The sequence below is a fragment of the Pleurodeles waltl genome, chromosome 4_2 (genome assembly GCF_031143425.1).
Source record: "Pleurodeles waltl isolate 20211129_DDA chromosome 4_2, aPleWal1.hap1.20221129, whole genome shotgun sequence".
In the NCBI taxonomy this organism is placed as follows: domain Eukaryota; kingdom Metazoa; phylum Chordata; class Amphibia; order Caudata; family Salamandridae; genus Pleurodeles; species Pleurodeles waltl.
This window is the reverse complement of record NC_090443.1, coordinates 4,652,865-4,667,125: the sequence shown is the minus strand read 5'-3', so window position 1 is coordinate 4,667,125 and position 14,261 is coordinate 4,652,865.

Below are 14,261 nucleotides of genomic sequence, written 5' to 3'. Positions count from 1 at the left end.
CTGCATGGTCTGATTGATGCCCCTATCCTGGACCCCCACCCCATCCCTTCTGTCATCCAAATTCATGCTCCTATACCCTCTCTCCTGCCCTCCATGATCCATTGTGCTAACCCTTCCTTCTGCCCTTTATGATCTTTTGTGCTGCCATTGCCCCTCCTGCCTGACCTGGGTAGTCTTTTGTGCTGCCACTGCCTCTCCTACCCACCCTGCATGGTTAGCTTGCTGTCCCTGCACCTGTTCCTTTCCCCCGCCCGCTGTTCTATGTCCAAACGCTGCCCCCTTATGTCCTACAAGGTTCTTTGTGCTTGCCCCTGCTCCCTCCTCCTTGCCCACTGTGGTCAGTTGTGTTGCCATTAAACCTTCTGCTTACCATGCATGGTTTGTTGTGCTGAGACCACCCCTCCCACATACCCTGCATGGTCAACATGCTTCCCTTGACCCCCTCCGACCTTTCCTCCATCGTCTGTGTGTGTACCCCTATCCTGTCCCTACTGTTATGGTTCTTCTGTTAATCCAGCCTGATTAGCTTGCTGCTCCCCTCCCCTGCCCTCTGTTGTCCTTATGCAAGCCCCTGCCTCTCCACCTTGCCCTGCATGGTCTGTTGTGCCGGCACTGCCTCTCCCGCCTACTCTGAGCTGTCAGCTTGCTGCTCTTGCCTCACCCTCTGCCCCTCCATTGTCCATGTGCAAGTCTCTGCCACGTCCCTCATGGATTTCATGGTCCATTGTTCTGCTTCTTATCAGCCTGCATGCCCTGCACGGTCCATTGTGCTTCCACTGCCCCTCCAGCCTACCCTATGTGGTAAACCTTTTGTCCCTGCCACTGCCCCACCCTCCATTGTCCATGCCCATGGCCCTATCCCTTCTCTTCTACCCTCCATGGTCAGTTGGCATGCCCCTGCCCTCACCCTTCTGCCCTCCATGATCTATGCTGCTACCGCCTCTCCTGCCTGCCCTGCGTGGTCAGCTTGCTGACCATGCCTCCCTCCCCACTGCTCACTATTGTCCATGTGTTTGTACTTGCCCCACCCCTTGCCCACTGTGGTCTGTTGTGCTACCAATGCTGTCCTCTCTGAATTGTGCAGTCTATTGTGCTGGCAATAACCCTAGTCTGTGTGCTCAGCTTGCTATCCCTGCAACCTACCTCCTGCCTTCCACAGTCCGATGTACTGCCATTGCACCTCCTTCCTGCTCTCTATGGTGCATTGGCTGCCACAACCCCTTTCGTCTGTTCTGCATAGTTGATTTACTGGCCATCTCCTCTCCCCCTTGTCCTACGTGGTCTGTTGTTCTGCCATTGCCCCTCCCGCTGTCTTGTGTGGTCCTTTGTGCTGCCACTGACCCTCTCACCGGCCCGGCATAGTTAGCTTACTGCTTCTGCTCTCTCCCGCTTGTCCTTCGCTATGTAAGTCCGTGCTCCTGCCCTCGCCCTCCCAACAGAATGCTAATGAAGAACTAAAGTGCTACCAGTCTGTATTCATTATTAAAGTGTGGAACACCTGAAGTCATTTTGATGGATTTATAGCTGTAAAACCTAAAGCATTTCCTTTAGAAATGATCAAAATGAAAGGGTTCTTTTTCTCATAAAACATATGGTTACACACACATGCCAATAAAGCGATTCAGAAGGGAGAAACATGATTTTGAAGCAATACATGGTTTGATTTCAGTTGTCTTCTACCTGAAATTGCCTTTCCTTCTATACAAGTCAATGGAGAAAATACATTAACCTGATTTTTTAAACCTCCCATGTCTTCTAAAATGTTGGCATTTTCTGAGTTCTCAAACAGCGACAAAGAGCTTTTAAACTAATTGCCATATTTATGTTTTCTATCCAATTGATCACTTATCACAATATTTGCTGCAAGAATCACTTAAGTGTTTTGCACACTCCTCTTATTGGGTTGTTTTTTGGGCAACACTGGAGTGGCGTCACGATTGGGGCTCTTTTTTCTGGGTGGCCATCTTGGAGGACTTTTTTGTTTCTAAGCTCCCTTATTTCTTCATTTACTGCAGCATTCTCTGTATGAAATGCTTTCAGTTTTACAGCTGTAATTCCATCAAGATGGTGTTCAGGTGTGCCACACTTTTGTCATAAATATAAAATGTTAGCACTCCAGTTGCTCATTAGAACAATGTGGTAAAACTGCAGTTGATTACCAGGGAGTTAACTGGCTGGCTGTTGCTGGTGTTGATAGTCATGGCTGCCAACTTTCCCAGCTCCGTGCTTGACTAGGTATGCTAGTCATTGGTTTTGTTCTTAGAATTCTTGCAGTTCTAGTTTTATGCTTGGTTAAATAAGACTACAATTCCCATAATTCTAAAAAAAAAGGACTGTCTTAACTAGTTATGAACCGAATTGTGAAATTTGGCAGCCATGGAAAGTACATTTTCAGTCTGCATGTCATACTGTTTTGCTGAAATAGATGAGGAACATATTAAAAACCCATTGAAAATGTGTCCTAGTTTTGCTTTCCACACCCCTAAACATAATTTCTATCACAAAACGAACCCCTTTCTTTTTTTAATTTCTAAAGGAAATGTTTTCAGTTTAACAGTTTTGATTCAACAAGGTTGGTTTCACGTTTGCCACACTTTTGTCATAAGTAAGAATGCCACCACACTATTTGTGCATTGGAATACTATGGGAGGCTGAAGAAGAACACTGGGGAATCGACTGACAGGCTCCAACTTGTATTGGAAGTATGTTTTATTTAGTATGTCCCACTTTAACTTGGCTGACGATGAATTTCAAGAAAATATGCTTTTATTTTAGCTTCTGAAATACCTTTAATAACCTCTATTACACATCTTGAGAGGAAAGCATTTTTTCTCAAGCGTGGTTCATCAAATGCTAGCAGATCAGCATTTTACAGATGGTGAAATAATCTTTGAATGCACCCCATTTCCATTCCTAAACTTAGTACAGTACCTCCTGCAAATTATTTATTTTGTGACTAAAATGTGATACCACCCTTTGTATGTGCTCCTTTTTGTGACTTTCAAATACAGTTTTTTTCTACTGCTTTTCCATGGGAACCAAGTCTCAGAGTCCTGTAATGGCTGCATGTTCTCCATGTTGGGCTGGTCAGTCAAGGTGAGGAGTCCTTTTGGACTCCACCACATGCCCTTTTGAGTCAGGGTGCCTGCACCCTTGATGTTTTTTACCATTGTTCTGTCAACTTAAAGCACTTCAGATGGACAAGGAGCAGTGTTAATCCCCTAAAGAGTTGGTTGCTCCTCAACTGGGTCTGGTCAACAAATTATAATGCCTCATTAGGCTTTACAATGAAAGCAATACAAATATTAATATGAAACCATGAATGTTTATTAAAGGTTTAAATCATTACATAAGATTAAAATCAGTCAATTACACACTTAAATCAAGAAATAGCATTAAGCTCAGAATAAAAAATCAAAAAATGAATAAGCAGAACCAAATATACGGGCTTATTTACAAGCCCTTTGCAACGCTGTAGCGTCATCTTATTTTTTACGCTCTGGCAGTGCAAGCAGTCCCCTACACTGTGCCACATTTTCAAACTGTTGTAATGGGACCATTGCACCAGTTTGTAAATCCCTGCACCACGTTATACTTGCGTAGGTTTAATGTATGCAGGCTGAGCGCACCCATGATAAAAGCCACGCAGAACTGGCGGAGTGAAGATTGCTACATTTCACAGCTTTGTCCTGCGACTTCACTACATCAAAAATGTAATGCCTTCTCAGCGCAGGCATTAAACTCACACAGGGCTTTTTAACATGGGAGCCTTGCATGCATTGCTGGCGTAGTGTCATTTGTTTTACGCTAGTCCTGCAATGCATCAGTTTAGCTCCACAGATGTGTCAGAATTTCTGACGCATCTGTGGAAACATGCGCCGTGGAGTGCTGTATCATAAATACAGTGCTACCATGGCGTCGTTATGGACTCCAGGGCTGGCGCAAAAGAACTGGTGCATCGATTCCAATGCGCTAATTTCTTGCAAACGAGGCCTATAGTTCAGTTGTAAGACCGACGTGGTGCTGTCTCCTAAGATACAAGGGAGAAACAGCTCAATCCCACCAAGAAGGCGGCTTTATGTATAATGCATTTTTAAAAGGTCATAAATCAATTCAATTGTGGAAGCATCACACAGTGTGAACCAATCAAGTTAAGCAGAAAATCTAGTTTCTGATATCACTTTTTGCATTATGTGCAGATTCATAGAATGCAATTCCCATCCCTGGTGCCCTTGAGATGCTAAAAGTATTAACACAAATGTGGTACAAACACCTAACATACAATGATTAGTTCTCATAAACAATCTCCTTGGTCCCAATAAATAAGTCTCTGGGAAAATTCACTCTCAGTGGAACATTGTGCTTAAAGAAAAGAAGCATAATTTTTGCAAGGAAATGCCACTTTTTGTATGGGCACCCCCAGGTTTTTCGACTGATGCTGCTGGTTCTTTAACTCTGAGAATGCACTGAGGCCTGCTAACCAGACCTCAGTGTCAATGCTCTGATCCTAAAAGTGTATTTCAAATTGGCCAGTTAGAATTCGAAATGGCTAACTTACCTGTAAGTCCCTAGTAAATGGTACCTTGGTACCCAGGGCATGTACGTTAGAGAGATACACCAGAGCTCGCAGCACTGATTGTGCCACTCTAGAGTTCCCTCAAGTGAATCAAGTCTCCCAGTCTACCATAGCAGATTGGTAGAGCAGCTGTGCACTGCTATCCCTACTTTGCCATTGCAAGCATGTGTGTAAGTCACCCCTTTGGCAGGCATACCGAGCACTATAGACAAGGTACAACCTATGATACAGGCAGGACATGTACTCTTTATATCCTGGTAGTTAAACACACAAAACTACCAATTAACTGTGGAAAGCCTTAGGGCCTGACTTAGATCTTGGTGACAGCTGTCCCTTCTTTGACTTTTCAACTGAAAACCTGACCACCACCGTGACTGTCCGTCTGCTGTATTTAGATGTTGACGGTCCCATAGACGAACGCAAGCATTCGAACTGCTGTCTCAGCCAAGAAACACTGCCTGTACCGATGGAGGGAGAGGAAAAAAGGGATGCTGGTGGGACCCCAGCCAGCCTTCTTGCAGTGCAGATTTGTATGTGTAAGAAAAAAGTGGAGGTCCGACCTCCACTTCTGAGTTGACGGATTTCATCTCTGTCTTCAACTGGACAACACCTGCCGTCACTGCTGCCACTGACCCATGGAGAAAACATGACCCCCACCATAGCTGTACTCAAAGGTAGGGAACCCACATTGCTAGTGTATGTTGGGTGGGCACTGCACAGAGGTTGGGACCACTGAAGGAATATTCATGTCACTGTAATTGTTGAAGATCACTGTGACATGCATAGGTCAGGCAGACAATTGTGTCACACATGGCTGGGGACACACTGGTATAGCGTGCATATCGCACACACAAACTGTCATTGTGGTGTCATAATTCATTGCCAAACGAATGCGTGCACCACAATGACAGTACACTCACACTGGACAATCGTGTCCATGTGTGCGAATTGCAATGGGACCTGTACAGGTAGGTTTGTGCTATCTGTTGTGTATGTGAATCAGTACGTGTGGGTGTGTGGATTAGCTGGTCAATGTGGAGGATGCTGGAGCGGGTGACATAGTTGTGTCTGTATGTGTGTCAATTGCATGTGAGACTAATGTTGCTGTGTGACACATTCAAATGAGTGTTATTGTTGTGTGGCGGACATTGCTGTGATGTGTGTAGTTGTGCTTGTGTGTGTGTTGTGTCATGGATATATGTCAATGTATGTTTTCAGCATGCAAGGGTTGTGTTGTATTGTACTTGTAATGGATGATGGAGTGTATGTAGTGTGTTGCGTAGGGGGCAGTGCAGGGGACACATGTGGCTAAGGTACAATGTGTGTGTGTGTTGGAGGCTGGCCTGGATTGTAGTGGGTACCAAAGGTACTTAACCTTATACCAGGTCCAATTATCCCTTATTAGTAAAATGAAGTCGGTATCTAGAAGCCAGGCTGTCTAGGGGTAGCTGTAGCTGAGCAGCCAAGGTTTATCTAGGAGACATGCAAAGCTCTTGCAATACCACTGTAGTCACACAGTACTCACACACATGAAAGAAAATACTCAGTGTTACAAAAAAAGGTACTTTTTTTAGTGACACAATGCCAAAAATACATTACAGACTATACTCCCTTAGGAGGTAAGTAATATACAAAGTATATACACTAGAATGCAGAAATAGCTGTAAAACAGTTAGAAAACAGTGCATATAGTGAAAATCACAATAGGTTGCAGTGGGCCTAAGGAGAACACAAACCAAATACTAAAATAGTGGAATGTGAAAGTCGATTTCGCATCTAGGCAAGTGTAGTGTGTAGAGGGGTGCTGAAAGTGTAAGGAAACATCAAAGGTAAGTAATAGAACCCACCCAGAGCCCAGGAAAACATGAGTAAATCACAGTAAGTTTTCTGGAAGACACAAGTAGTCATGATAGAAGATAATGGAAGAACCAGAAGAGAATACAAGAAACCAACAATGGATTCCTGGACCTGAAGACCTGTGGAAGAAGGGGACCAAGTCCAAGAAGCACTGAAGAGTCCAGGGAGAACAGGAGCCCCTGATAACCCGGATGAAGGTGCAAAAGTGAGACCACCAGTGAGAAGACAAAGTCAGTTATGCACCCAAGAAGACAGATGCGGGTTCCTGGTTGGTGCAGAAGATGTCCCACACTGGATGAATCATTGCATTCTGGTTTGCGTCGCTGGATTCCGTGAACAAGCCTTGGCACAGGCAAAGCACGTAGTTACTGGAAAATGGCGCAGCACAGGACCGAGAGGAACCTGGTAGACTCTACCCAGGAGGAGGAGACAGAGGGGGCTCTCAGCAACAACTCAGAGAGCCCTCAGAAGACCTGGCAGCTTGCACAGGAGTCCCACAGCACAGGGGCAAAGAAGGTTCAAATGGATGCCCACACAGCACGACACAAAGGGATCCCACGCCACCGGAGGACCACTGAGGAAGACGTGCATCAAAGGATGGAGTGCTGTGGGCCTAAGCTGTTCTGTGCACAAAGAACTTCTTGGAAGGTAGCACACAAGCCTTGGCAACTGCAAGTCACCCGGTGCATGGGGGTACCGTCTTGCGTGGAGAGGCAAGTTCTTACCACCACCAAAGTTGGACAGCTGGACCTTGGGACTGTCGGGGTAACTTTAGTCTACCACCTGTATTGCTGGATCCACGCTCGTTGTCAGGAGGGGGGTGTACGCCATTGGTCCTGAAGCAGGGAAGTGACTCCCAGGGTGCCCCACCATCTGTGCCCTTCAAAGCATTTCCAGAGGCTCTGGGAAGCTATCCCTCCCGTGCCTGTAACACCTATTTCCAAAGGGAGAGGGTGTAACACCCCTCTCCCACAGAAAATGCTTTGTTCTGCCTTCCTGGGCTCGAGCTGCTTGAGCAACAGAAAGGCAGAAACTGTCTGAGAGGTGGCAGCAGCTGGGGCTGCCTGAAAAACCTCTGAAGGCTGGTATGGCAGTACTGGGGGTCCACTGTGGAGCCCCCAGAGTGCATGTAATTGTGAAACCAATACTAGATTCAGTATTGGGGTACAATTCCCAGATGTTAGACACCTTACATGGCCATATTCGGAGTTACCATTATGAAGCTGGACATAGGTATTGACCTATGTCCAGTGCACATGTTCAATGGCATCCCCTCACTCACGAAGTCCGGGAAAATGGTCCTGGATGATGTAGGGGCACCTCTACTAGTGCAGGGGTGCCCTCACACACAGGTACTTAGCATCCAGCCTTCAACATTGGAAGGCCTGACATATAGGTGACTTATAAGTGGCCTGGTGCAGTGAAAAAGGGTGCATGCTCCATTTCACGCAGGCTGCAATGGCAGTCCCGCAGAAGCCTTTACATGTGTTCCATATGTGTGACAAAAGTAATGCTGCAGACCATAGGGATCCCCTGGAACCCCAATGCCCTGGGTATCTAAGTACCATGTACTAGGGATTTATAATTGGGCCGAGTATGCAAATTTGGGATGAAATACTGGGTTACCAGTATGTAGTGACAGATTTGAGAGGAGAGAGAGCATAAGTACTGGGGTCCTGGTTAGCAGGACTCCAGTGGCACAGTCAAACACACTGACATCAGGCAGAACTTGGGGGTAACAAGACAAAAAATAGGGTACTTTCCTACACAACCCTCCCGCCCCCATACGAAGGACAATAAGGCTAACCTTGCCCAGATGAGTCTTCATTGTCTAAGTGGAAATATCTGGAGAGTCCATCTGCATTGGAGTGGTTACTCCCAGGTCTATTTTCCACTGTAAAGTCTATCCCCTGTAGGGGACTGGACAACCTCAACAATAAAGGGCTTTCACCTTTCATTTGTTTTAACCATAAGAGAGGTTTGTGGTCTATCTGAACTATGAAGTGATTCTCAAATAAGTAGGGTCTTAGCTTCTTCAGGGCCCAGACCAAAGCAAAGGCCTCCCTCTCTATGGCTGACCAACGCTTTCCTCTAGGGGGTCATCCTTCTACTAATAGAAGCAACAGTTTGAGCCTGGCCCTCTGAATTCAGTTGAGGTAGCACTGCCCTAACCCTTACCTCTGAAGCATCTGTCTGGACAATAAACCTCTTTGAATAGTTTGGACTTTTCAGGACAGGTGCAGTACATATAGCCTGCTTAAGCTCCTCAAAAGCTTTCTGACAGCTGGCTGTCCATAATACCTTCTTAGGCATTTTCTTGGAAGTGAGGTCACTAAGAGGGGCAACAATGGAGTCACAATTCTTAATGAACCTCCTGTAGTACCCAGTGGGACCAAGAAAGGCTCTGACCTAGGTCTGTGTAGTAGGGTGAGACTAGTCTAAAATAGTCTGGATCTTCCCCTGTAATGGTTTATTCTGTTCCCCACCAACTAGGTGTCCTAGATAAACCACCTTCCCCTGCCCTATCTGGCACTTTGAAACCTTGATAGCGAGGCCTGCCTTTTTCAGGGCCTCCAAAACCTTCCATAGGTGGACCAGGTGGTCATCCCATGTGGAGCTGAATATAGCAATATAATCTAGATATGATGCACTAAAAGCTTCCAGACCTTGGAGGACTGTATTCAACAGCCTAAGCACTTATCAGGGGAGGGCTATGACGTCACCTGCTGACACTGGCCACTCAGATCCTCCCAGAGTGCCCCATCACCCTGGAATCCAAAATGGAAAATCCCAGGGACACTCTGGAGGAGCTCTGGGCACCACCCCTGGGGTGGTGATGGACAGGGGAGTGGTCACTCCCTTTTCCTTTGTCCAGTTTTGCACCAGAGCAGGGACTTGGGGGTCCCTAAATTAGTGTAGACTGGATTATGCAAGGAGGGCACCATCTGTGCCCTTCAAAGCATTTCCAAAGGCTCTGGGAGGCTACCCCTCCCATGACTGTTACACCTATTTCCAAATTGAGAGGGTGTAACACCCCTCTCCCAAAGGAAATGCTTTGTTCTGCCTTCTTGGCTCAAGCTGCTTGATCAACCGGAGGACAGAAACCTGTCTGTGAAGTGGCATCATCTGGGGCTGCCTGGAAAACCTCAGAAGGCTTGTATGGCAGTACTGGGGGTCCACTGTGGAGCCCCCAGACTGCATGGAATTGTAAAACCAATACTAGAATCAGTATTGGGGTACAATTCCCAGATGTTAGACACCTTACATGGGCATATTCGGAGTTACCATTGTGATGCTGGACATAGATATTGACCTATGTCCAATGCATGCGTGAAATGGTGTCCCTGCACTCACGAAGTCTGGGAAAATGGTCCTGGACAACGTGTGGGCACCTCTACTAGTGCAGGGGTGCCCTCACACACAGGTACTTTGCACCCAGCCTTCAGGGTTGGAAGGCCTGACATATAGGTGACTTATAAGTGACCTGGTACAGTGAAAATGGCTGTGAAAGAGTGCACACACCATGTGTTGCAGGCTGCAATGGCAGTCCTGCAGAAGCCTTTGCATGGGCTCCCTATGGGTGGCAAAAGTAATGCTGCAGCCCATAGGGATCCTCTGGAACCCCAATGCCCTGCGTACCTGAGTACCATATACTAGGGACTTATAAGGGGGCACCAGAATGCCAATTTGGGATGAAATACTGGGTTACCAGTATGTACTGACAAATTTGAGGGAGAGAGAGAGCATAAGCACTAGGGTCCTGGTTAGCCGGACTCCAGTGACACAGTCAAACACACTGACATGAGGCAGAAATTGGGGGTAACATTCCGAAAAGAGGGTACTTTTCTACAGTTTGTCACTTACCATAGCCACTGCCATTGTACAGAGTCCATTGGGTCCCCCTGCTATCTCTGTTCCATCAGCAAACAGCCGCCAGTAGACCGCGTATAGGACTGTAACATCTAAATACGTCTGGCGGAACACCGTCGACTTGACAGTGTTCTTGGGTCAGCCACCAACGTGGCTTGATGGTAATACTGTCAAGATCTAAATGAGGCCCTTAGTTGCCCAACTGGAGAGTGCTAACTCTGGAATGGTGCAAACAAATTGGTATTGAATAACTTGTTACATTGATTCTAACTTGTATCTCAAGTCGAAATTAATGTAAGTTGTTGCAGTATGCCTCTTTAGCAAAGCCTCTACCTTGTTGCCTTTAAAACTCCTGTCCCTTTCTGGGCACACAAGGTGCCAACTCCAAGAGAAAGGTTTCGGACCTCCTGGAGAGATGTGCTAACGACTCCCAGGAAGGAGAACTATCAGGGATTGCAGGTCAGGGAGGTGTTTCTCCCCTGTCCTCCAGCAGGAAGCCACTTGGGTGTTAGCCCCAAAAGGAAGGCTTAGGCAGGCTGACACAGGTGGCAGAGAGGGGAAACGAGTTGCCAAACTGGGTTCCTCAGTGGGCGTGTAGACCTGAGGTAGCCACACGCTGGGTGTGGGCTAGAGAGGTCCATACACCAGGAGGGGTCTCACCATCTTGGGAGTGGGCAGGATGGTGCATCCTGGGATAGCTAGATGCCACACCCCAGAAGAAGTGATCACTAGGTGGGAGGAAACATAGTAGCCCATTGGCTACCAACTGCAGCGTACCCTAAGGGCATTTTCCGAGCATAAAAAGGGCTCCACTGGCACCCAGACTCCAGATCTCAACCAACTCGGAAGAAGGACCAAACAAAGGCTGGCCTGCTGCACTGAGGGACCAGCAAAAAGAGGCTGCACTGCCGAGGACTGCACCTGGTGGCTAGCGAAGAGAGAGACTGTGCCAGTCATATCCGGCTCAAGGAGAAGCTGTCTCCAAAGCCCAGTCAAGTCAAACGAACTCAAAGGACCAGCTGACTGGCCTATTCTTCACAGGACAGGGACACAACAGCTGAAGAAGCTTCCTGGGGCAAGTTGGTAGACCAAAGTCCTGAAGCCGCTACCACCACAGTCGTGTATCACCGAGGTCCAAGACCCAATGCATAGAGTTGCACCCAAGTTCGCAGAGTTGGGGAGTGTTGTTGAATAGTTGCTAAGACCCTCAGAAGAAAATGTATATCCCCAGGATGGCTAGACCTATAACCGTGACAATGGGCGACTGATAGCCACTGTCGACTGAACTTCAGCTATACCAGGGAGGGCTTTGTAGGACCTCAAACCTGCAACTAGGACCAACCTGACCATCTTCATGGCCCGATGAGGCCCTGCAGGAAGACCCCTATTGACCGCGTTGCATCCACAGCATCCTTAGAGCATCTTCAGTGTCCTTCATCCCTTGCATCAAGACCACTTCATAGGAATCCATTGCAACACAGATAAGGTTACTGGAACTGTAGAAGGACTGCTTTTCCCTGTGAAGGTAACTGGTCTTGAGGACCTTGCTTGTCCCACTGACAAGCTCTCTGCCGGAGTTGATTGCCTCAAGTACTTCTAACCGACTGCAGCAAAACTTACCTAAGTTTTCTTTGGAAAAGTTTCTAAGTGTCCGATTTATTAATTTTGACATGCCTTGTTCACAGTTGAGTGAAATTGAATTGATTTATTACTGCTTGTAAAATCTACATCTCCAGAACCTTCCAGTGGCTCTTTTTCATTCTAGTGTCTAAACTCCTCCAAAAATACAACCTGTTTTATAAATTGGTGTCAGATTTCATGAGTATTGTGTCAATTTCTTCTTTGTTTTGGTGCTGTTCAAATGCTTAACACTTGTTCCTCTGTGTAAGCCATGCTGTTCTGTGCCACAGCTACTCAGGTTTAATTAAGCTGAGTGTGTGATAGACAAACCCCAAGGGTTCTAAAGGGGTTTGCTAGGTGTATTACACTGTGAGTCTGCATTACCACACCACATAATACACCCCACTTCCTCACATTGATGACTAGTAGTGGGATCCATAACGTGTTTAGCAGTACCATACAGTTGTTGAAGTTAAGACCTTTGAGAATCCATTTAGGTAGACACTTAAAAAAAAGATTCCTACTCCCATAAAGTAGCTTTTGTGGACATTGTTTAACTCCAGATTACTGTACCCAAAGAGTGCAAAACCTCACCCAAGGAGTAGAGGGGGGTTCAAAATGTTTGACAAAGTTTCGTACAAGTGCAAATAAAGGAAGAAAAAGTTAGTTTTCCAAAAGTTTTTGAACCAGCTCAAGAGGCGTTTTTTGCCACAGGGGACATGGAGTTTATTGGAAATCGCCCTCTTTGCAGGGTTCTCCCCACACTTGTTGCCTTTTTCATCCTATTTGTTCTGACCTGCTTTTGTTGGCTTTATGACTCTGGGTAGTTCACTACTGCTGACCAGTGCTAAAGTGTAAGTGCTCTCTGTATACATTGTACTGGTTATTGGTTTATCCATGATTGGCATATTTGATTTGCTAGTAAGTTCCTAGTATATTGCACCCGTGTGCCCTGGGCCTGTAAATCCAATGCTACTAGTGGGCCTGCAGCACTGATTGTGCCACCCACAGAAGAAGCCCTGGAAACAGGTCTCAGACCTGCCACTGCAGTATCTGTATGTGCAGTTTTAAAATGCCATTTCAACCTGGGTCGACTTGGCAAGTGCACCCACTTGCCAGGCCCAAACCTTCCCTTTTACTACATGTACGTCACTCCTGAGGTAGGCCCAAGGGAGCCCCAAGGGCATGGTGCAGTGTATTTAAAAGGTAGGACATGTACGGGTGTGTTCTGCATGCCTTGATAGTGAGATACTAATAAATTCGGTGTTCACTATCGCAAGGCCTATCTCTTCCATTGGTTAACATGGGGATTGTCTTGAAATATCTTTGAAGTGTAATTTCCTATTGGGAGCAGATAGGGATGTGGAGTTTGGGGTCTCTGAACTTTTGGTGAAGTTGTTTTTTAGATTGCAAGTTTGAAAATGCCACTTTTAGCAAGTGGGCATTTTCTTGCTTAACTATTTTGTGCCTCTGCCTGTCTGCTGGAATACACTTCTGGGTGAGAATAACAGTTGGGCTGTTTGTGAATTCACTCTAGACAGTCACACAAAGGGAGCTGAGGTGTGCCCTGGACATCCTGATAGGTCTTGCTTGCCTAGAGTGGTGGGAGGAGCTGGCACACCTGAATAGGGCTGTGCCTGTCCTCACACAAAGCATGCTCCAGCCCTCTGGAGTGTAACTGGAGCCAGGGAAAGGAAAGGCAGGGTCTTGTGCATTCCAAAGGCTTTTCTTTGAAATTTGCCTACTTCAAAGGCAAAAATGAGTTTAAGTATTGGACCTCTGAGACCACAACTTCAGAACACTTCTGGACTTAGGACATTCTGCCAGGAAGAAGAGTTGGATGCTGTAGGTGGAACTGACACTAACCGCGTGTTCCACTGCGGCTCTATCACTGTGCTTCTGGGTTTTCCCAGGCATCATCCATGGGCATCATTTTCGCATCAACCCCGTCCTGCAGTAAGGAACCGAGGCAGCGTGACCAGAAACCAATTCATCATCTCTCCTGCCGGGAGAAAACCGATGCATCACCTCCCCGGCCAGTAAGTAACTGACGCATCACCTCTCCTGCGAGGAGAGAATCAACGCATCACCTCCCCTGGCAGTAAGGAACCGATACATCAACTCCCCAACGTAGTAAGGAACCAATACATTGCTTTGTTTTCCAGTGCCTCACCTCCAATGCGCCCGCATCATCTTCGTTTTTGACGCATCCCAGGGACTGTGCATTCAAAAGAGACCACTATTGATTCCTCTGGATTAAGACTCTTTGCAACTTTTTAAAAGTGATATCTTTGCTTGTCTATGTTGGATTTGTGTTGATTTGGTCTTGTTTTATTCA